The sequence below is a fragment of the Eucalyptus grandis genome, chromosome 3 (genome assembly GCF_016545825.1).
Source record: "Eucalyptus grandis isolate ANBG69807.140 chromosome 3, ASM1654582v1, whole genome shotgun sequence".
Classification (NCBI taxonomy): Eukaryota; Viridiplantae; Streptophyta; class Magnoliopsida; order Myrtales; family Myrtaceae; genus Eucalyptus; species Eucalyptus grandis.
Genome location: NC_052614.1, coordinates 36,860,100 through 36,884,252, shown reverse-complemented (window position 1 = coordinate 36,884,252; position 24,153 = coordinate 36,860,100). Strand labels below are relative to the sequence as shown.

The following is a 24,153-nucleotide window of genomic DNA, read 5'->3' as shown; positions in this document are numbered from 1 at the left end:
ATTGTCTCCTTCAGCTTCTAAACATCTTTGATCTTGGCAGTCTGTGAAACTTGCTGTTGTAAAGCTTGGACTTGAAAGTTTAAAGACTGTACCTTCTCATTGAGAGAATCTAAAGTAGATTGTAAAGCAGAGTGAAGCTTCTAGATCTCAAACTCCATACCATATTGTTGTACTTTAAACTCTAGAAGGGGCTTAAGTAGCCTTTGAAAGTCTGTAATAGGTTATGTTTGCGCACTAGCCTTAGCATGTTGAGTTTGTGAAGTGTTGAGAGAAGAGGGAACACCAACTCTTCTACTTCCAAGACTTAGAGTTGATTTTGCAATGTCAACTTCAGGAAAATGAGAAGCATAGACTTCTTCCGGGTCGACAGGAGATCGACTTTTATCATCACTTGCAAAATGAGAAGTACTTATTTTCTCACGAGCTCCCCCTGTTTCTGTGCCTACAGGTGGAGAATGGAAAACTTCTTCTTGTTCTTTCTTGGTTTCAGCACGAAAGTAATGTTCTTTTTCTGTTCTTTCTCCTACTTGTCCACGCCTAATAGCTTCTGAATCCTTAGATAAGGACATTGCAATTGTTGCTTCATAGGAGTCATCCTGACCCTACTCTTCTTCTGTAGCTTCTCTTCCTGCTTCTTCTCTTTCCTCTATTTCTTCTCTATCTTCTCTTTCTTCTTCTCTTTGCTCTATTTATGCTTTCTCTCCTTCTTCTATCTCCTTGCATTGCTCAAAACCAACAACATTTCGAAGATTCTTCAAGGCAAAGGTAGAAATTGTAAGATCATCTTCATCCTCTTCGTCCTGCAGGATGAGGGATCTTCTCTTCTTGATAGGTTCTTGCATAATTTCCTTGCCTTTCCTCTTTTGTCCAGCAGAGTTTTCCTTGCTTTTGCTACGAGTTTCCTCCTTCAAGCACTCTATAGCCTGGTTTAGATCTTTCAACCTCATCTTCAAAACCATTTTCAGTCCTATAACCATATGAGCAACAGTTCGAGTGCAAAGAGAGGCGGGAAACTCGATCTAAAAATGTCTAAACAATTTTGTAATTAGCATTGAATAAGGCAGCTATCCTTTATCCTTCATAACAATCCTATACATGTGCATGAGGATTGTATGAGGGAATGAGAACTTCATACCATTGGAGATAGCAAACATAAGTCTAGCTTCAAATCTGGAAACATTTGTTTTTGAAGCAGCCTTTGGTCTGATGTAGTTTATGACAATCTTGTGCAGCAAGACATTTGAGGCTATAAATCTAGAATAAGTGATGCTTCCTTCGGGTAGTCTATCCCTAACAAGAAATCTTGTTGCGTGACCAACCGAGACACTTATTGATTGGAAACCACTCCTTTCCACTCCAATAATGTCAGCCAATATATCAACATCCACCAGATAGTCCTTATCACTCACAGTGACTTTGAAATGATTCTAATCAAGGAAAGAAAGATTTGAATATAAAAATGTAGTCAACTCTGAATACACAATAGTTGTCTCATAGAAGAAACTTTCAAGTTGAAGGAAAGCCAATTTTTCCCTCAAATTCACTTTGATCGAGTCTAAAAAATCAAAGCTTCGTTCCATCACCAGGCATTTTAGCAACAATGCCAATCCTCAGCTGAAAATTCGGAAACATCCTCTCATCATCGTATTTGCTTTCAGGCTAATTGAAAGAGCTAAATATAGGATTGACAGGAAAGTTAAGGAAAGCCTCATCTGCTGCTCCTTTCTTTGCTATTCCTAAACGTTCCATCATTCTTAGAAACAACGTTTCATTCTTGTAACTATGTTCTCTTAGAAAATCAGTAATAAAGGACATTGGCGAACCACCCTTTTTCAGACGATCATAAAGCTTGTATAGAACCTGGGGAGTTAAAGTATGGAGAGGAACATCATCTTGTTCAACTTCCTCTTCCAATAGTTCACGAGGAGGATTCTGTGAAGTGTCCTTCGGGTTGCGTCGTGGAGATGCTTGAGGAGAGTCTTTTTCTATAAGATCAAAATGCATCTGCCCTTTTGGCACATTTCGAGGCCCCTTGCTTGCGATGCGGGATCATTTCCTTTGGTAAGACATTCTTGCAGGCTAGGAGGATATTTTAGACAGGTTCAGGTGAAAAAGATGGAAACTTGCGGAACAAACTTGAGAGTAGAAACGAGAGTGTAGAGAGAGTAGAGAGTCTATATTTTAGGGTTTTGAAAAGAAGTGCTCAAAAGAAATACAAGAGGGTATATATATAAAGAAGATGAAACGTCACAAAGAAAAGAGATAATCAAACCGTAATAAGGAAAAAAGAAAAAACTGCATTTTTTAAATAAACTGAAAATAAAAACTGTCAAAAATTCACAAATTCGAAAAAGGTAACTTCTAAAAATAAAATAGACAAGCAATGATTTGGTTAAACATACATTTTCATTCCAAAAATAAAATACCTGGATTCGAGACATTTTCTTACTGAAATAGCATCTGGAAATTTTGAGTCTGGCAAACTTCAGACTTTACTCTAGAGGATAAATAATATTCAACTTCGTGCGAATAAGCTCAAATAGATTTTTCTCCAAAGGTTTAGTAAATATGTTTGCTAGTTGATTCTTAGAATCAATGAGCTGAATCATAATCTCCCCAATTTGGACATGATCTCTAATAAAATGGTGTCGAATCTCTATATGCTTTGCCCTTGAATGAAGAATTGGGTTCTTAGTGAGATTAATAGCACTGGTATTGTCACATTTGATCTCAATGCACGATTCTTCTATTCCAAAGTCTCTTAGCTGTTGTCTTATCTACAGAATTTGAGAACAACAGCTCCCAAGAGCCACATATTTTGCTTCTACTGTTGATAGAGCTACAGTACTCTACTTTCTTGAGAACCAAGATACTAGCATATTTCCCAGCAGTTGATAGGTTCCAGAAGTGTTCTTTCTATCCACTTTACAACCTACAAAATCAATGTCTGTCTATCCAAGAAGAGTAAAATCTCATTCTTTTGGATACCACAAACCCAGCTTTTGAGAAGTTGCCACATATTTAATGATGCGTTGTGCAGCACTTAAATGAGATTCTCTAGGATCGGACCGAAATCTAGCACAGATGCAAACACTAAACAAAATGTCAGGTCTAGATGCAGTAAGGTAAAGAAGAGAACCGATCATGCTTTTGTAAAGCTTCTGATCTACTTTCTTCATTTTTTCTTCTTTGTCTAGCTTTGAGGAACTTGACATAAGTGTCTTTGTCTTTTTGCAATTCTCTAACCCAAATTTCTTGATAAGATCTTTGGCATATTTTTCCTGATGAATGAACATACATTTCTTTGATTGTTTAACTCACCCATCATACTCATCTCAAATTCATCTTGCATAGACTTTGAAAAATTCTTGCATAGATTTTCATTAGGAGAACCAAAGATAATATCATCTATATAAATCTGTACTGGTAAAAAATCTTTTCATTCTCTCTTTAAGAACAAAGTAGTATCTATTTTCCTTTTTTTGAAACAGTTTCGAATTAAAAACTTACTCAACCTTTCATACTAGGCTTGAGATGCTTGCTTCAGTCCATACAAGACCTTTTTCAGTCTATAGACTGAGTCTAGCTTCCTTGGATCTTTAAATCCTAGTGGTTGTTCCACATAGACTTCTTCTTGAATGAACCCATTCAGGAAGGCACTCTTTACATCCATCTGGAATAACCTAAAATTTGTATAGTAAGCAAAAGTAAGTAATAATCTAATTGCCTCTAACCTCGTTACTGGTGCATAGGTCTCGTCATAATCTATCCCTTCTTCTTGAGTATATCCTTTGGCCACGAGTTTTGCATTATTTCTAATGACTTTTTCTTTCGCATTCATCTTGTTCCTGAAGACCCATTTTGTCCCAATTATAGATTTACCTTTAGATTCTGGAATCAGCTCCCAAACATCGTTGATGCTGAACTATTTGAGCTCTTCTTACATAGTTTCTATACAGCTTTCATCGGACAAGGCTTAATCTACACTTTTTGTTTCAATCTTAAAAATAAGTGCTAGAGCACTCGACTCTTCTCGCCTTTTGGATTTGATTCGAATTCCTTCATCAATGTTGCCAATGATGAGTTCTTTTGGATGAATTAACTTGTGCTTCCAGTTGTTGTTTGGTCTGAAAGTTTGTTGATCCTCTGCTTTAGTTAAAACTTCTCAATCTATTTGTTGCTGTTCTCCAGAAGTCTGAACCTCTTCGGGGGAAGTAGACTTTGTAAAATCTGGAATAGGTTCTCTGGTTGAGTCTACACATAATCCTAAAACTTGCCGTTCATAGATTCTTCCGTGGATTAAGTCTTCTTGTTAAAGACCCTGTAGGCTTTACTTGAAGTAGAATAACTAAGGAAGATTCCTTTGTCAGATTTTTCTTCAAACTTCCCAATTCGATCATTTGCATTTTTCAGAGCGAAACATTTACATCCAAATATGTGGAAGTAAGAAACATTTGGTTTCTTTCCTTTATAGATTTCATAAGGAGTTTTCTCCAAGATAAGCCTCAAGAACACTTTATTGATGATGTAGCAAGCTGTAGAAACTGCTTCTGCCCAAAATCGAGAGGATATATAGCTCTCAATTAAGAGGGTTCTGGCCATCTCCTGTAAGGATCTCTTTTTCCTTTCCATAACTCATTTTGTTCTAGAGTGTAAGGAGAATAGAAAACATGCTGGAAACTAGATTCATCATGAAATTTTGCAAAATCCCGATTCTCAAACTCACTTCCATGGTCGGTTCATATGCATGAAATAGCATAACCCTTTTCATTCTGAACCTTCTTTGCAAACTTTGATAAATAAGAGAAGGCTTCAGACTTACTTGCCAGAAAATAGACCTAAGTGAAGCGAGAGTAATCATCCACGATTACTAAACAATATTTCTTTCCACTAATACTCGAGTTCTGGTTGGTCCAAAAATGTCCATATGTAGAAGCTGCAAAGCTTGATTGGTAGAAACTTGATTTACAGGTTTCAAGGTACTTCAAACCTGTTTTCCTAAAATATGTTTAGTGCATAATTCAGACTTTTGAAAAGCAAGGTTGGGAAGACCATGAACAAGCTTATTAGAAGAAATCTTGGCAATTTGCTTCATGTTGACATGATCAAGCTTTCGATGCTAGAGACTTGCTTCGTCTTGAATAGATATAAGGCACTGAGAACTTTCTGGGTTTACATCCGAAAATAAATATTCCCATGCCTTCGCCCAGTGAAAGACTGGGAGAAGTCTTGACTCGTTCCAGAACATATACCTTCTTGGAAGTTTATTCTGAATCCAGTGTCACAGAGTTGACTTATGTTGAATAGATTGTAGTTCAAACCTTCCACCAAGGAAACATTGTTGATAGTCAAACTTCTAATCTTCACAGTTCCACAACCTACAATTCTTCCCTTGTTGTTTCTTCCAAAAGAAACTTTTCCTCCATTCAGTCTAACAAGCTTTATAAAGCAGCTTGACTCCCCTGTTATATGCCTCGAACGATCACTATCCAAATATCATTTGATCTTCCTCTTGATAGTGACCTGTGATCATAAGAAGAACTCAAGTTTTCATTGGTACCCAGATTTTCTTAAGTCTAGGAGAGTTAGTATTAAAGACGGTCTTTGCCCAGTCCTTCTTAACAGGTCTCCAAATTTTGGGACATTCTTTCTCAAAATGTTCTAAGCTATTATACTTTGAACATTTAAATGCACTTCAGCCAACAAGTTTTACAAAAACTCTTTGAAAATGAATTTTGTAAAATGCCTTTGCAAGTCTTTGTTTGAGTCTCTCTTTTACCTTGGGAAAATCAATCAATGGAATGGTTTCTAAAGTCATACCTAAACTAGATTTGTTAAAATAGGGTCTTTGTACTGAAAGAATTTTCTCTAACTTTTTGGATCCTTTTGAAAATCTTTTTGAAACATTTAAAAGGTCTTCTTTCAGAGTAACATTTCCCTTAGCAAGAGAATCATAATTTTCTTTCAAATTAACAAAAATTTTATCCAGACTTTCAAACTTTTTTTTCCAAGAAATTTCCTATTGCCCGAGCTTAGAATTCTCCTTTTTAGTTCGGAAATCTTTTTAAGAGAGGTTTTGAGACTAAGACAAAGTTCTTCTATGTACTTTAAGAATTTAACATGAATTTTTAAGTTACTTACCTTAATTTCTTGAACTAAATCTGAATCAAAGTCTGTTTCTGATTCTGAGTCTGAATCGAAATGGGCCATCAGACATATATTAGCATATTCCTCTTCACTTTCCTTGCACTCAGTGTCACTTTAGGTTTCAGCTTTGAGAGCATTTTTGTATTTCTCAATTCTTCCTTTCTTTTTCTTCAAGAAATGACAATTAGGTCTAATATGCCCATTTTTCTTGCATTCAAAGCATATTACATCTTTGTTGGTTTCATTGTCCTCAATCGGTCTCTTTTGGAAATTTTGCGTGCTTTGCTTCTTCCAGTTGAATATTCTTCCCTTTTTATTCAATTTTCTAAACTTCTTAATAATAAGCACTAGCTCTTCATCGTCCATGTCATCATCTGAATCTACATCATCGGAATCATCGTTAGATTTTAAAACAATTTACTTCTTACCTCTTGGATCTTCTTCCTCATTGATCTGCTCCACTTCATTTGATTGAAGCATGCCTACTAGTTTATCTATGGATTGAGGCATGCTCCTATGAGTTTCTCTAATTGATGTCTTCACATGATTCCACTCTTTAGAAAGTCGACGTAGCAGTTTATTGACTTTCATTGGTCTTGAGATTGGTTGTCCTTGATAAGCCAAGCCGTTTACAATCTCTGTGAACCGATTGAACATATCAGTAATGGACTCTCCAGGCTTCATTTTGAAGGATTTATACTGTCTGAGTAGAATATTGATTTTCGTTTCCTTTACTCAATCAATTCCTTCGTAGGTAACATGCAATCTGTCATAAACTTCTTTCATTGTTTCACAAGAAGAAATTCGGTTATACTCAGTAGGAGATAAGACATAGTATAAAGAGTAGATAACTTTAGCATTAAAAGCTTGTCTCTTGGTTATTTCTACTTGTGTTGTTTCGCCAGCATCTACAACTTCTTTTCTTCTTTCTAAGGTTGATATAGCTTTGGGATTGATCACTTTTTCTACCACATCCCACTCCATGGGATCTTTCGATCTCATAAATGCCTTAATCTTATTTTTCCACACATTGTACTCTTTCCCATCAAAGTAAGGAGGTTTGGTGTTGCTTTGACCTTCAACAAATCCCAAAGCCAAAATACTAGCCATAAATTGTTAGCTTAGAAGTAAAAACACTTCAATGAAATAAGCACACAAGCTCTAATACCAATTGTAAGTGCTAGTAGAACACCTAGAGATGGGTGAATATGTGTAAAGACAATTTATCGCTAAGAACAATAGAAATAATTTGCTTTTGAAACTAAGTTTGAAGAACAACAGACTTTAAGCAAGTTCAATAAATGAGTTTAGGGAAGAGAATAAGAACACATAATTTATAGTAGTTCGGCTTAGATTAAGCCTACATCCACTCTTCACGCTGACAGCCTTCAGCTCCACTAAGAATCAAAAGAGATTTTACAGCCTTGTGATCTCAACTTTACAGTAAAGATTTTTTACTACTCTTTCACAAAGTCACACTATAAGTTTCTCTCTCTTTTGAATACAACTTTGAGCTCGGAATATCAAATGACAAGAAAATGGTAAGCTTCATACTTTGAAATTTTTCTTTCACGCACTCCATTGAACAACTAGAAAGTCCACCTTAAATACTCCTTCATGCCTTCTCGATCGTTGGCACTTTCCACAAGAATTCTTCCAATCTATCCATTGGACAAAATCAATCAAGGAGATCTCTAGCCGTTTGAAGATTGTGATGAAAACCCATCAATCTGTTCGCTCATACAATCAGGATCTTGGTTTCCATAAGTAGATTCTTTCCATATTTACTTGCAATATGAAAATATTTGATTTATCTAAATTGATTTCAATAAAGATAATCATCCCGTAGATGATATATCCAACTAAAAAGCCATCCATAAACCATATGAACCGAACTCCTAAAGAGATAAACAAAATCTCGCATTTGGATAAGTCTTCATTCTTCAATAACGTTCAATCTGGAATTTGTTAGTATGGGTAGACTTTGATACAAAGTCTAGGAGTCTTTGGACTTTGACACAAAGTCTGGGAGTCTTCGGACTTTGACACAAAGTCTAGATGTCTTCAGACTTTGACACTAAAGTATAGTCGTCTTAAGAATAGACTTTGAATAAGTTTTGTCAACTTTAAAATATCAAAGGAGTTTTCTCCACCAAGTATACCTTATATCAGCTTGTGTGAGCGATGATCATTTATCAGCTTGTGAGAGCAACAATCTATTTATCAGCTTGTGCGAGCTACTATCTATTTATATCAGCTTGTGAGAGCTATGATCATCTATATTAGCTTGTGAGAGCTATGACCATCTATTTCAGTTTGTGTGAGCAGTGATTGTATCAATTGAATTGATAGATGGTGTTGAATTTATAGATGGTATTGATTGATAGATGGTATGGACCATGTCGATGGTGTCAAATTGCGTTGATTAATTGAGTGGATCGATGGATCGATGATTTGAATTGAATTGATTGGTTGAGTATATGAATTGTGTTAACTTGCAGGAAGGAACTAAGGCAAAGTAAGTCCTATGTGTTGTGTGTGCATAGACTGTCTTTAGGCGTATTTCCTTCATAGTTGGATTTTAGGGGGTGAACTTATTGAGACATTACCTCACCCCGTCGTGGGCTCAACCTTTTCAGGTCCTTTAATGGCAGTTCCTCCAGAGCATTTTGGCCAGCCAGATTCCTCTTCCCGGGGACCAAGGAGCCTGGGTCTATGAACTCGTGAGAACCATTGTCTAGGTTGAGGCGGGTCTACCTCAGAGGGTACCCCATCAATTCAGAGCATGGTATCGTCGCAGGCGTAATGGACCCAGAGAAGGTCCTCTACAGGATTCTGAGATCCCTGTGTCGGTGTTAGAGATTGCTTTTGGTGAGGGTACAGCTGACCCTCATGGTGGTGCAGTGGTGGACCTGAGTCCCCAGGAGACCTCAGAGTTTTCAGTTGGGGACTCGAATGCTTAGAGGACTTGTAGACTTTATACTTTTGTAGACTTTTGCCTATAGGCTAGTATTGTAAATAAACTAGTTAGCTGTGTATAAATGTGTGTTGTGATTGTGCAATTGTAGTCCTGCTTTTCTATCCCATCTTTATGTTATCTTGGGATTTATTGATATACTTCCGAATGCGCATTAAAATGAATGGATCGGCAACGCATCCTAGGATGCCGCAATTTAATCGACCACCAAGGGATGGGCATGCACTTGAGGATCGGAGCGTGACACAAGGGAATGGGCTTGGCAAAATTAGTGGGGAAAGAATGCCCTATAGAGCTTGCCCCTAGCCTGACTTTGTGAAATGACTTGAGAGGTATAAAATAAGTGGGAGCCAGAAACGATGAAAGTGAAATACCACTACTATTAACATTATTTTACATTTTCCATGAAACGAAGACGTGGCAAGGCCCCTTCTTTTAAAACTAAGGTTTCCGCTGTTGGAGAAATCTTTCTGGAATATTTTGAAGTTGACAAAACGTTTCCATCAGTCTACTCTGAAGATTTCCAAACTCTACTATTTAAAGTCTGAAGACCGCCGGACTGCCAGACTCAAGACTCAAAGTCTATTCTCATTGACAGTTTCTAATCTGTTGAAGAAAGGCTATCCAGAACTAAGTGTTTCATTAAGGATTTGACCTTATCGACTGGAGAAGCTCTCTTGGCTGGATATGACAGAACAGATTCCTTTATTCAAATCAAGATTGATTAAGGATCCGATGATTGGAGAAGTATACTTGGAATTTTCTACTTATGGAAACCGAGATCCTGATTGTATGGGCGAGCAGGATTGATGGGCTATCGACATGTTCCTTAAATAGCTCGAATGATCTTCCTAATTGATTTTGTCCAACGGGAATGTTGGAAGAATTCCTTTAATTGATTTTGTCCAACGGGAATGTTGGAAGAATTCCTTTGGTAAGTGTCAACGGGTATGATGGCATAAAGAAGTATATAAGGAAGACATTCCAGTTGTTCAAGAGTGTGCACGATAGAAGAATTCCAAAGTCTGAAGCTCCTTGTTCTTATTCAATTCATTTACTGAACAAAATCTTGTACGCAAAAGAGAGTCTATATTTTGAGATACCTTGAGGAAGTGTGGTAGAGTATCTACACTGTGGAATCAAGGGAAAGCATTGCTCTAACATCTCTTTTGTGCATAGTGAAATCCAGCCAGTGGGTTGTTAGTGCGGAAGAGTGGACGTAGGTTTGGAATAAGCCTAACCACTATAAACCTTGTGTTTAATTTTCTCTTCCCTATTCTCTGCTTAACTTTGATCATAATTTGTTTTGTTAACTAAAGGAGAACTTCATTTCTATTGCCTGCCTAGTATTGCTCTCTTATCTCGAGAAATTATTTTTTACACCTATTCACCGCCCTCTAGGTGCTTATACTAGCTATATCAATTGGTATCAGAGCATGTGTACTCACTTTGTTTGAAGTGTTTTACTTCAGAGTTAAAGATCCATGGCTAGTATGTTAGCTCCAGGGCTGGTGGAAGGGCAAAGCAATACCAGACCACCTTACTTTGATGTAAATGATTACAATATATGGAAAAACAAGATGAAAGCGTTCCTAAGATCAAAGGATCCTCTGGAATGGGACGTTGTAGAAAAATGAATCACTCCTAAAGCTGCACCTGTCTCAGAGAAAGGAAAAGAAGCTGTTGAGTCTAGTGAAATGACTCGGGAAGAGATAATCAAGAGACAAGCTCTTGATGCAAAAGCAATTTATTTTTTATATTGTGCTTTGTCACCTACTGAATATAACAGAATATCTTCTTGTGTTACATCAAAAGAAGTCTGGGATAGATTACATATTACCTATGAAGGAACTGATCGAGTGAAAGAAACCAGAATCAACATTCTCCTCGGTCAATACGAAGCCTTCAAAATGAAATCAGGAGAATCTATAACTAACATGTTTAGTCGTTTTACAGAAATCGTGAATGGTCTTGAAAATCAAGGTCAACCAATTTCTGATCCCATGAAAGTAAATAAGCTACTACGTGGACTCTCCAAGGATTAGAATCACATAAAGACCTCAATAAGAGAGACACAAAGAATCATGCCACTATCTGTCGATGAGTTCGTTGGGACTCTTCAGTCTTATGAAGTGGAACGAATCAATGAAGACGAAGATCCTAAATGTAAGAACTCTATTGCATTAAAATCCAATGATGATTCTGATGTTACAGATTCAAAAGACGATATGGATGATGAGGAGCTTGCTCTCATGATAAGAAAGATTCAGAAAGCTGAACATAAAAGGAAGAAGATTCAATCCAAAGAAACAGAGTTTTCAAAAGCAAATGACTAAGTCTTTGAGGATGATGAATCAAACAAAGATGTAGTCTACTTTGAATGTAAGAAAAAGGGACACATCAGACCCAACTGTCCTCTTCTGAGGAAGAAGAAAGGAAAATCTGAAAAGTATCGAAAGGCTCTTAAAGCAGAAACCTGGAGTGATACAGAGTGTGAAGAAAGTGATGATGATTATGCCAACATATGTCCGATGGCACATTCGGATTCAAATTCAAACTCCGAGACATACTTAGATTCGATAGTGAATTTGAGGTGAGTAACTTTAAAATCCCTATTAAAGTTTCTAAATACATTGATGAGTTGTGTTTTAGTCTTAAGACTTCTCTTAAAAGGATTTCCAAACTTAAAAAGGAAAACTCTACACTAAAACAACAGGAAAATGTTTTGAAAGAAAAGGTGAAATGTTTAGACATGAATGTTTCTATTCTTAAAGAAAGCGAAGATAATCTTTCAAAAGAAAATATATTTTGAAAAATGACATATCAAATATTTCAAAAAGATTTTCAATAGGATCTGAGAAACTTGAAAAATTCTTTCAACATAAAAACCTTATTTCAATAAATCTGGTTTAGGAATGACTGTGGAAACCATTCATTTAATTGATTTTCCTAAAGTAAAGGAAAGAATTAAGCAAAGACCCACAAGAGACGCATACAAAAATCATTTTAAAAAGATCTTTGTAAAACCAGTAGGTCGCAATGCTCTCAGATGTTCAAAGTGAGATAGTGCAGATCATTTTGAAAAGGAATGTTCTATGCTTTGGAAACCTGTTAAGAAAGTATGGGCAAAAACCGCATATCATACTAACACCAATGGACCCAAGAAAATATGGGTACCAAAGAAAGTTTGAGTCTCTTTTTTAAATGCAGGTCACTATCAAGAAAAAGGTAAAATGGTATCTGGATAGTGGATGCTCAAGACATATGATAGGAGATTCAAATTGCTTCATAAAGCTCGTTCAAGTAAATGGTGGAAAAGTCTCATTTGGAGTAAACAACAAAGGAAGAATTGTGGGATTTGGAACTGTAAAGATTGGAAACCTCACAATAAGCAATGTTTCTTTAGTGGAAGGACTCAACTACAATCTGCTCGCATCGCGGCTATGTGATACCGGTTTTAAAATCAACTTTCAAGAGGGAATATGTTCAGGAACCAGTAAAGATTCTACTCAGTCACTCATGGGTCGAAGACATGGAAATATCTACCTCTTGGATGTGAAACTAGATGAATCGCAATGTCTTATCTCAATTCAAGATGAAGTGAACTTATGGCACAGAAAGCTTGGGCACATCAATATGAAGCAGATAACCAAAATTTCAGCAAAGAAGCTTGTTCGTGGTTTACCCAATCTATCATACCAAAAGTCTGATCTATGTACACCATGCGTATTGGGAAAGGGTAAGAAATTCCATTAGACCAATAAATCAAGTTTCCATTAATCGTGTACTGCAGCCTTCGCATATGGATCTCTTTGGACCAACCCGGAACTCGAGCATTGGAGGTAAGAAATATTGCCTAGTAATTGTGGATGATTACTCACGATTTACTTGGGTATATTTCCTAGCAAGTAAGTCTGAAACCTTCTCTTACTTTGAAAAGTTTGCTAAAAATGTTCAAAATGAAAAAGGGTATGTTATCTCAAGTATAAGAACAAACCATGGAGGTGAATTTGAAAATCAAGATTTTATAAAATTCTGTGATGAATCTGGTTTTCAGCATGTGTTCTCTTCTCCATATACTCCAGAGAAAAACGGAGTTGTGGAAAGAAAGAATAGGTCACTTCAAGAAATGGCTAGAACTCTTTTAATTGAAAGTAACATCTCTTCACGATTTTGGGCTGAAGCAGTTTCAACAGCATGTTATATTATTAATAGAGTTTTTCTAATGCCTATTCTGGAAAAAAAAACCCCCTATGAGTTATTCAAAGGAAAGAAGCCTTTTGTTTCATATTTTCATGTGTTTGGATGCAAATGCTTTATATTGAAAAATGCAAATGATCGAGTTGGTAAGTTTGAAGAAAAATCAAACGAAGCATCTTCCTTGGATATTCTACTTCAAGCAAAGCCTCACAGAGTCTACAACAAGAAGACTCAATCTGTGGAGGAATCAATGAATGTCAAATTCCAAGATTCTATGCAAATTGAATCTATTCAGACTCATCTTGAAGAATCTGAACCTACTCCAAACTCTACAAAGTTTAAATCTCAAGAAGCGCTCGAGACTTTGAAAGACCAAGAATAAGTGGTTATTGAAGATTCAAATGAAGGAAGTGATTATCAACCGACAAATCAACCAAGAACTAGAAACATAAGTCCAAATCATCCCAAAGATCTCATTATTGGTGACATTAATGAAGGAATTCGCACAAGATCCAAAAGGCGCGAAGAGTTTAGTGCTATGGCTCTTATTTCTAAAATAGAACCCAAAAGCATAGAAGAAGCTTTATCTGATGAAAGCTGGATTGAAGCTATGCAAGAAGAACTCAGGCAATTCAGCATTAATGATGTATGGGAGTTGACTCTTAAAACAAAAGGTAAATCTATTATTGGAACTAAATGGGTTTTCAGGAACAAGATGAACGAGAAAGGAAAGTTGTAAGAAACAAAGCAAGACTCGTGGCCAAGGGATATACGCAAGAATAAAGAGATAGACTATGATGAGACTTACGCACCAGTAGTAAGATTAGAAGCAATTCGATTATTACTTGCTTTTGCTTGTTATAAGAATTTCAGGTTATTCCAAATGGACGTGAAAAGTGCTTTCCTGAATGGATTTATCCATGAGGAAGTCTATGTGGAACAACCACCGGGTTTGAAGACCCAAGGAAACCAGACTCGTATTCGATGAAAAAGGCCTTATATGGTTTAAAGCAAGCACCTCGAGCTTAGTACGACAGGCTGAGTAAGTTTATAATTCAAAACGGCTTTGTCAAAGGTAAAGTAGACACTACTCTGTTTATCAAAAGAGAAAACAAAAGCTTTCTACTTGTTCAAATATATGTTGATGATATTATTTTTGGATCCTCTAATGAAAGTTTGTGCAAGAAATTCTCTAAGTCTATGCAGGATGAATTTGAAATGAGCATGATGGGTGAACTAACCTTCTTTCTTGGACTTCAAGTGAAACAATTGAAGGAATGGACTTTTATACATCAAGAAAAATATGCTAATGATCTTGTCAAAAAGTTTGGACTGGAAAATTGCAAAAAGACTAACATACCAATGTCAAGTTCCTTGAAGATAAACAAAGATGAAGGAGGAAAGAAAGTTGACCAGAAGCTATATAAGAGTATCATTGGTTCACTTCTTTATCTTACTACTTCTAGACCTAACATTTTGTTTAGTGTTTGCATTTGTGCTAGATTTCAAGCAGACCCTAAAGAATCTCATCTAAGTGCTGCAAAGCGTATTATCAAATACATTGCATCAACTTCGAGCCTAGGTCTTTGGTATCCTAAAAAGAGAGACTTTACTCTTCTTGGATACTCGACGCAGATCTAGCCGGTTCGAGTTGATAGAAAGAGCACCTCGGGTACTGTCAACTACTTGGAAGGGGATGGTGTCTTGGTTTTCAAGGAAACAAAATACGGTAGCTCTTTCTACACAGCAGTAGTATGTTGCTCTTGGAAGTTGTTGTTCACAAATTTTGTGGATAAAACAACAGCTAAGAGACTTTGGAATTGAAGATTCATGCACGGAGATTAACGTGACAACACCAGCGCAATCAATCTTACCAAAAATCCAATTCTTCACTCAAGAGCAAAGCATATAGAATTCGACATCACTTCATTAGAGATCATGTTCAAAATGGAAGAAGTTTCGATTCAGTTTGTTGACTCAAAGAATCAACGGCGGATATATTTACAAAGCCTTTAGAGAAAAATCAATTTGAAATCATCCATTCTAGACTCAACATCTTGAAGTTTGAAGAAGTCTCTAAACTCTTAGACTCGGAAAACAAGATTTTTGACTGTAAGTTATTCTCTCTCATATTAAATCTCGGAAATGTACGATCATCTATCTATAATTGATTTTTGCTACTTTCAATTTCCATGATAAGTGCAATTTTTCTTTTTCAAAAAGGAGTTATTTTTTTTAAATGGCAGTTATCTATTTTTGAAAAAGGCAGTTATTTTTTTTTTAAAAGGCATCTTTTACTTTCCATTACGATGTTTAGTATGCCTCTCTTCGACTGACCTATATACGCCGGTTCCTCTTCGTTTAACTCCAAAACCCTAAAAAGCATCGATCCTCCACTCCTCTTCTTCTTCTCTTGTTTAATCTTTGAAAAAATTGTCATCTTTCTTGGGAAAGTCAAGTTTGGAATCTTTCAAAGACTGTGAAAGATGTCATCTTCAAGAAAGTCTTCGAGGATCGCAAGCAGGGGACTGCGGCAAATGCGTGAGGGGCCTACGCACTTTGATCTCACCGAGGAAGAAGAGTCTCCCCGTCAGCAGCAGAGCCCACAACATTCTCAGCAGCGTCATTCTCCACCATCTAGTCCACAGGATGTTGGTCATCGAGAAGAGGAAGAAATCGTCGAAGGCGCAAATCCTGTAAGAACTCATAAGCCCTCTTTCACTTATAAGCTTTACCGTGCTTTAAAGAGGATCGCTACTCCATTGAACTACATCGATGAGTTTCTTAAGGACAAGGGGTATGGTAATGAGTACATCTTTCTACGAAATATGGAACGTTTGGGAATTGCCCATGCGGGGTCGGCAGAAGAATCCCTTGCCAATATCCCAAGTGATCCGCGTGTTGGAGGACTGAATCCGATAGATGGGAATGATGATGACAAGTTGTACAGTCAATTTCAACCGAGAATGGGTGTTGAGGCAAAGATTCAAGGAAAAATGACAAACTTGTTTTGATCGAAGGAACAGAAGGATCTATACTCTAAGTTGTTGAAGCGTGGGGTGATAAACCCTAGCAGTATGGACTTTGATTTCCTTGATGCTGTGAACGTTAATTTGAGGGAAAAGTTCAATCTTCTTCAACTTGAACAATTCTGTTCTGACTCTACAGAAGCCTATGCTGAACTCATTGCATATTTCTATTTGAATCTTAGTTTCTTGGATGCGAATAGAATCTCCTTCAGTGTCCGAGATCAGGACTTTGTGGTGGATGTAGATATGCTGGCTGATGTGATTGGGGTTGAGAGAGGGAGATATCAACCTATCAATGTCTCTATTGCTCGTGCTACATTGGAACTTGTTGAGGATAGAAGGACGGAGGGAAAGGTTTCCTACTCAAGGATGAGTGCATTCAATATTCTGCTTCACAAGATTGTGATTAATTGCCTCAGACCAAAATCTACTTCAAAGACTGATGTTTCAAATTCAGAGACAAAGCTGATGTATGCCATCAATGCTGGAAAAAAAATTTCTCTTCCTCACACTATTATGTTCCACATGTATAGAGCAGTGGTGAAGGACAAGGGTCAACTTCCTTATCCAGCTCTTGTGTCAAAGTTATTCAAACATTTGAATGTTCAGCCTCCACGAATTCTTTGTGTTCGATCGTGTGATAAAATGATGGTGGGACTGAAAATGGTGTCTAAAATGCGTCTGAAGGAACTCAACAAGGCGTTGGAGAAATTCAAGGAGCAAACCCCTGTCAAAACTCATCAAGTCTCTTCGGCAGCAAAAAGAAAAGGAAAGGAGCCCATGGTTGCTCCATTCAAGAAGAGAAGAGCTCTCATCGTTGAGGATGAAGATGATGAGGATGACATCACCATTTCTGCTATGGCATTGAAGAACCTAAGTCGTTCTGTTCCAAAATCAATGGAACGACAAGAGAAAGAAACAGAACAAAGGACTGGAGAAAGAGAAGATTTGGAAGCAGAGGAGAAAGAAACATAGGAGAGAGAAGCTGGAGAAAGAGATGCAGAGGAGGAAAGGTTTGAAGAAGAAGAGGAAAGAGGAAATCAAGAAGAAGGAGAGCATGAGGAACACTCTTCTCCACCTGAAGGCATGGAAACAGGGGAGATCGTGAGAAAAGAGGAATGTCCTCATATCCTCGCTACCAAATGAAGGAGTCGGTCGTCTCCGGCAGATCCAGAGGACATCTATGCCTCTCAATTTCCTGAGGAGGGACATGATGTTTCATCGCCTAATCTGCATGACTATGCTGATTTGCCATCGTCTGCCTTTACTCCATCTGATCGTGCAGAAGCCAGTACGCAGACTGATAATTCAACAGATTTTCGCATAATTCTTGATGTTCTCTTGGAAATGTGGGGTCGAAATATATGCTCTGGGATGCGAAGTTTATAATTTGTAGAATGCAGGGTCAAGCTTCTTCGGTTTCTTGAAAGATCGATCCAAGCCCTTTCTCTTCATTCAAGCAAATGCTAAGGGTGAAGAGGTGGCTCAACTGAAGGAAGATTTGAAAAGGCTAGAAGGCATTGTCTAGTCAATGGGAGATTTCCAGCTTGTTTGTGTTCCCAAGCATTCCTGATTCCATTCTCTTTCCATCTCAACCTTTTTAATGATGACAAAAAGGGGGAGAGATGCGAGATTTGAAACTTTGATGAACTTTTGATTTCTTTTGATGTTTGACTTGACTTTTGTGTCTGGATGTGAACTGAATTTGGGATTTGGGTTTGACTGCTTATGTTAAGTACTATTGATATCTTATGAATAGCTTTACTCACATGCAAGACTAACCTATTTTCTGTGGTTGCAGATTCTAGTGTTATCATTAAGCCATTTATCTTTATGAGATATCCATATTTGCTTGAGTAATGTTTTGCAGGTCAAAGTTATCCAAATCTGCAGGAAAGTTTTGTCACCATCAAAAAGGGGGAGATTGTTGGAGAAATCTTTCTGGAATATTTTGAAGCTGACAAAACGTTTACATTAGTCTAGTCTGAAGATTTCTAGACTCTACTATTTAAAGTCTGAAGACCTCCGGACTGCCAGACTCAAGACTTAAAGTCTATTCTCATTGGCATTTTATAATCCGTTGAAGAAAGGCTATCCAGAACTAAGTGTTTCATTAAGGATTTGACCTTATCGATTGGAGAAGATCTCTTGGCTGGATATGACATAACGGATTCCTTTATTCAAATCAAGATTGATTAAGGATCCGATGATTGGCGAAGTATACTTGGAAGGTTCTACTTATGGAAATCGAGATCCTGATTGTATGGGCAAGCAGGATTGATGGGCTATCGACATGTTCCTTAAATAGCTCGAATGATCTTCCTAATTGATTCTGTCCAACGGGAATGTTGGAAGAATTCTTTTGGTAAGTGCCAACGGGTATGATGGCATAAATGAGTATATAAGGAAGATGTTCCAGTTGTTCGAGAGTGTGCACAATAGAATAATTCCAAAGTCTGAAGCTCCTTGTTCTTAGTCAATTCATTTACTGAGCGAAATCTTGTACGCAAAAGAGAGTCTATATTTTGAGATACCTTGAGGAAGTGTGGTAGAGTATCTACATTGTGGAATCAAGGGAAAGCATTGCTGTAACATCTCTTTTGTTCATAGTGAAATCCAGCGAGTGGGCTGTCAATGCAGAAGAGTGGACGTAGGCTTAGAATAAGCCGAACCATTATAAACCTTGTGGTCAATTTTCTCTTCCCTATTCTCTACTTTACTTTGATCATAATTCGTTTTGTTAACTAAAGGGGAACTTCCTTTCTATTGTATGCCTAGTATTGCTCTCTTATCTCGAGAAATTATTTTTTACACCTATTCACCGCCCTCTAGGTGCTTATATTAGCTATATCACACGCACATAGGACAATTCAAGTAGAAGACATTGTCAAGTGCGGAGTTTGGTTGGGTCGGCACATCCAAGATGAGCTTAACGAGAACATAAATCTCGTGTAGAAAAGAAGGGTAAAAGCTCTTTTGATTCTCATTTCCAGCACAACTACGAACTGTGAAAGCGTGGCCTATCAATCCTTTAGATCTTTGAAATTTGATGATGGAGGTGTTAGAAAAGTCACCACGGGGGATAACTGGCTTGAACCAATTGAGTGACCAAATGACCTACCCACTAAGCGATTCAGGTGTTCTTAGAAAGCTTGAAGTGTATAGTTTAAAGTTCATGAAAACCACTTGAACTGATTAATTATGAAGGATAGAAACTTGTTTTTTTGTGATAGGCGAGGTCCTACTTCATTGTGAAGATAGAAATCGATGCTTAGGAAAGATCAAACTTGCTTCTCCAATAGCCAGTTTCTTTGTTAAAAAATTAGTGGTTATTGGAGCACCATTATTAGTTGGAGCGTCGGCGTTGGTTAGCTTAGCAATTCTTCTCTTGTGAGAGCCGAGATCTATATGAGGGATTCAAAGCAAGTTGAGGGAGTGGATGAAAATTGAGAGAATTACAAGTTTGATATCATCTCGTTCTCCCACTGTGAACTTGCTAGTGCTCATTTGTGCTTCACTCTATCAAGAATTATTGTTGATTGAAATCTGTGAATGAAAAAGTGTAGAAGTATATGAGCAATGCTTGTGTACTGATGCTATGATATAAAGCTTCACATAAAATCAGTACTTGCTTCCCTGTAGCTGTCTCTTGAGATTACAGGTAGATATCGGCCTTATTGATGGCTATTAATCTAGGAGAGTGGAAGTATACTCGATCTAATCCGAACCTCTATGAGATCTGCGAGCATCATCTTCCATCTCCTTCCTTGTTTGAAAATTTATTTGATTGAAGCATCTTGCATATGAGATTATCAAACTATTCTTGCATCTATTAAACTTGAGTTATTCCGCGAAAAATTGTTAAATTTTATAAATCAACCTATTCGTCCCTCTGCGTGGCATCATCCGTCTCAACAGGAATTAATCTAATAGTTGTGACTCAGAAGGTGAAAAACACAAAGAGAAGGGCAAGACATATGCGAAATCTTACATACTTGCAGGAACACGATTTTATTCAGACGAATACGTAAAGATCACACAAACACATATATTTCCCCAGCCTCAAGCGGACAGAGGACGAGAAGTTCGCTTTAGTTGAACGGACTAAATGGTAAAAGGCCTCACTTATCCACACATCCTAGGCTTCCAGATAAGGCCAAGCTCACATGTCTAACTGAAGTAGAAAAAAGGATAGTTTCCTGAATATATTATGAGGATCACCCTGAACACGTTATCTTTGACACAGTACAGAACAACGTCTTCCCTTCGCCAGTTTGCACTTGCCAATATCGAGGTCATGCTTCGTCTGCGAGTTCTTCCAGGTTTTTGACCCTTCGCTCTAAAGCTTCCAACTTCCGACTCATTATTTTCCATAAATCAGGGTTTTCCGAGGGATCACCCGGGTAAGGATTCATGTTCCCCCCATAAATTTCTAGCTGGCTAACATACTGTTCGACCACAAGGTCCAGCTTCTTACGCAGTTTCGAGTTCTCCTTTATGTAATCTCCTATGACCTGCAGATTATAGGTCAATACGACCCACTCATTAGAACCACCGAGCGGACTGTGAACATGCAGCATCTGGCCATTTTGTTTTAAGTTTGGATTTGAGCCTACTCTCCTCCTTAAATTCTCCAACTGGTGATCTGCCATCTTGACTATAACCTGCAAAGAAAATTGTAATTATATATGTGTTAACCGAGTTCATCGTAAGAAAGACCTGTTATAATTAGGAAATAGCTTTAAATAAAAGCATGGAGATAATCCGGCAGAGTACCTCAAGAATTTGTTGGATACCCTGATAAAGGCGAGTGCTCAGTGGACAACGGAATGAGGAAGTATGATACTACCAGGAAAGTGTGATTTCGACACAGAGCCTGGCCCTTTAAATAGATGCGACTATGGACGCACTGCATGTGATTTTATCAGGCTTATATACGACTTTCACTAGTACATATCCAGGCGAGATGGAACTAAGAGAAACTTAATTTAAAACTTAGGGCCCTGTATTCTTATAGAAAATGTAATTTCCCAGTAAGCCTAGAGAAATGAGCGAGACATAAGCCTACAAACTTGAGGGATAGCGGTGAAGTATTTCTATTTTCTTTTGTCCCTTTCATTTGACAGGTAATCCAAAATGGTTCTACAACTTTGCTGGCAAGTACATAAAGGACAGTTTCTTACTGTGGTCTCTAAGGTATCCTCTGCAGACAACACTAGACTAAGTCGATGAAGGTCTCTCGTGCTAACACGCTGCATACACCAGGGCTGTTCGCCGTGAAGAAAATTCAGGGACAATTTGCGCCCCTAATTATCAGAATATGAACGCAGTTAATTTCATAATCTACACGCAGTTTGGATTTCTACGTCACTTCGACTTCATACAGATCAATTCGACCTGAATGAAGTCAAAAAGTATGAATCAAATTACCATTCTAACCGCACATTAAGTACAAAGTGTGAAATATTGTCGCTAACCGCATGCTTTGCATAACATGCGATACTCAGGCGGTACTCAGGCGGGTGGCTTCCATTAAATTATCACACTTTGGTGACATGTATGGAATAAATAATGTTCTGTTTAATAACCCTCTCCGCGAGAAATTCTCGCCCCTCCACTTACAGATACAGATTCATAATCGGCATGAAAGATCAACTAACATTGTTGGTACTGACGTGTTAAAAAATGGAACCTGTGGGAAGCATGGATACTCAAAGATACTAAAAGATTCAAAAGGGCTCCATGAATTTCCACGACGAGAAAAAACAAACGAATTAAAATACTTCAACCATGTGATGCAACCTTGAAAACAGGATCGATCTCAGTAGTTTCATGAGAGAGAACGTAAGAATAAAAGCCAGCAACCAGAGTATGAAGTCTAAACAACCGAATACTACATAAGTGGTGAGTGCTATAATTTCCCCATATCCAGCTATATAGCTTTTCTTGACACAACAAGGGCAGATGAAATATGTTGCGCGGACTCTTATCTTTTCAAACGTGTGCTTGCTGTTTAACCACTTTCATCATCCCTTAATTCTTATCTAATGAATGTTATATCATCTTATCTTCTGATTAACCTTTTTTGCCTTTGGCTGGAAGTTCGATTGACGTGCCAACATAAGATTACATAGGTAAGAAAAGTGCTGAGTTGAACTAGGCACCTAGAAGCGCACTGCTTCGCCTAGAAGAGATAAACTAGCTCTTCAGTCAGCTTCACGGAGATGCTATATTAATTTAGCGTAATTCACTGTCGATGCATGATAGCTAGCACATGTCGTACATGCAGACTCGACACAAGGTTTTATCATTCTTTTTTAGACTATTTAACTTTTGTAATTGTTATGACTAATGTGGAAATTGCAACGAAATTAAAACTGGAAAGAATAAAAGAACACGTAGATTTACATGAAAAACCCTTGCCGAAAAAATCATAGGGTGAGCAGAAGCAAAATCCACTATGGAGATTCAAGGATTACAAAAAGGCGGTTAAAAACTAAAAGCTCTTTCTATCTCTACTTCTTATCATTCCAACATGAGATAAATATTATTTATACTGTTCTCAAGCCCAAACGTTGGCCCAAGCCCATAAAGAATTCAAGATATACTCAACAAATCTCCACCTTGGCTTGAATTAGACATAAGCGACAAACAATCTTCTTCTCCCACTATAGACGTTAACCAAATCCAAGCTATGATTGAATTTGGCAATAGGTAAGCTCCTCCTCAATATATCAATTGGATTATCCTATGTACCAATTTTCAAAACCTTGATATAAGCATCTATAAGAATGTCTTGCATAAAATGATACTACACATCAATGTGCTTTGTCCTCTTATTATTCATTTGATTTTTGTAAGATGTATAGCACTCTGATTATCACAACAGACAATAGTCACACCATGATTTACATTGAGTTCTCCAAATAAGCCTATTAAACATATGGCCTCTTCAACTGTCCGTATAACAGCCATACCTCAGTGGTAGACAAAGCAACCTTATATTGTAAAGTAGCTTTCCAACTAACTGCACAACCTTCGATAGTAAAAATATACCCAGTCAAAGACTTCCTCTTATCAAGGTCACTAGCATAATCAAAATCAGCATATTCTGTAAGAGTGTCACTTGTTTTCCCAAACTTTAAACCATAATTAGAAGTACCAATCATATATTTCAAACTCCACTTTACAACTTGCCCATCCACTTTGCCAAGGCAAGATGTGGACATAGAGATAATAAAAAAGGAGTAGCCAAAGGAGTATTTACTAGTTTGGCATCTTTCATGCCAAAATGATCTAACAACTCTCAATTAGCCTTTCTAAGAGAAATACAATTTCCCTTTTTTGATCTCCCTGAATTTCCATACCTAGGATTTTCGTCATTGCACCTAAATCTTTCATTTCAAATTTAGCACTCAACCATTCCTTCAAATTATGTATATCAGATTTATCTTTTGTTGCAATCAACATGTCATCAATATATAATAGCAGATAAATGGAAAGACCATTTTAAAGTTTGCACAGATATACGTAACTATCATATTTGCTTACAATAACCAAGTTGCACTATAAATGAATCAAACCTTTTATACTACTCTAGGTCATTGCTTCAAGTCATATGTAGACTTTTTTAGTAGACAAACATGATCTTTCTTGCCTTCGAATTGAAAACCTTTTGGTTGATTCATATAGATTTTCTCTTTAAGTCCACCATGTAAGTAAACCGTTTTCATATTTAGCTATACCACTTCTAAATCATTGATAGCAAATAATGTAAGACAAACCCAAACGGAGTTGTTT

At 37.3% G+C, this 24,153-nt stretch overlaps 1 long non-coding RNA gene across 1 annotated transcript; it reads right to left on the bottom strand.

The window, feature by feature from the left end:
• Nucleotides 1-20,348: 20,348 nt before the first annotated feature.
• On the bottom strand, nt 20,349-21,214 carry LOC104437357. Its single transcript, XR_724374.2, has 2 exons — nt 21,130-21,214; nt 20,349-21,017 (listed from the first exon to the last, which is right to left on the bottom strand). It is a non-coding gene; the product is annotated as an uncharacterized LOC104437357 (long non-coding RNA).
• Nucleotides 21,215-24,153: the final 2,939 nt, after the last annotated feature.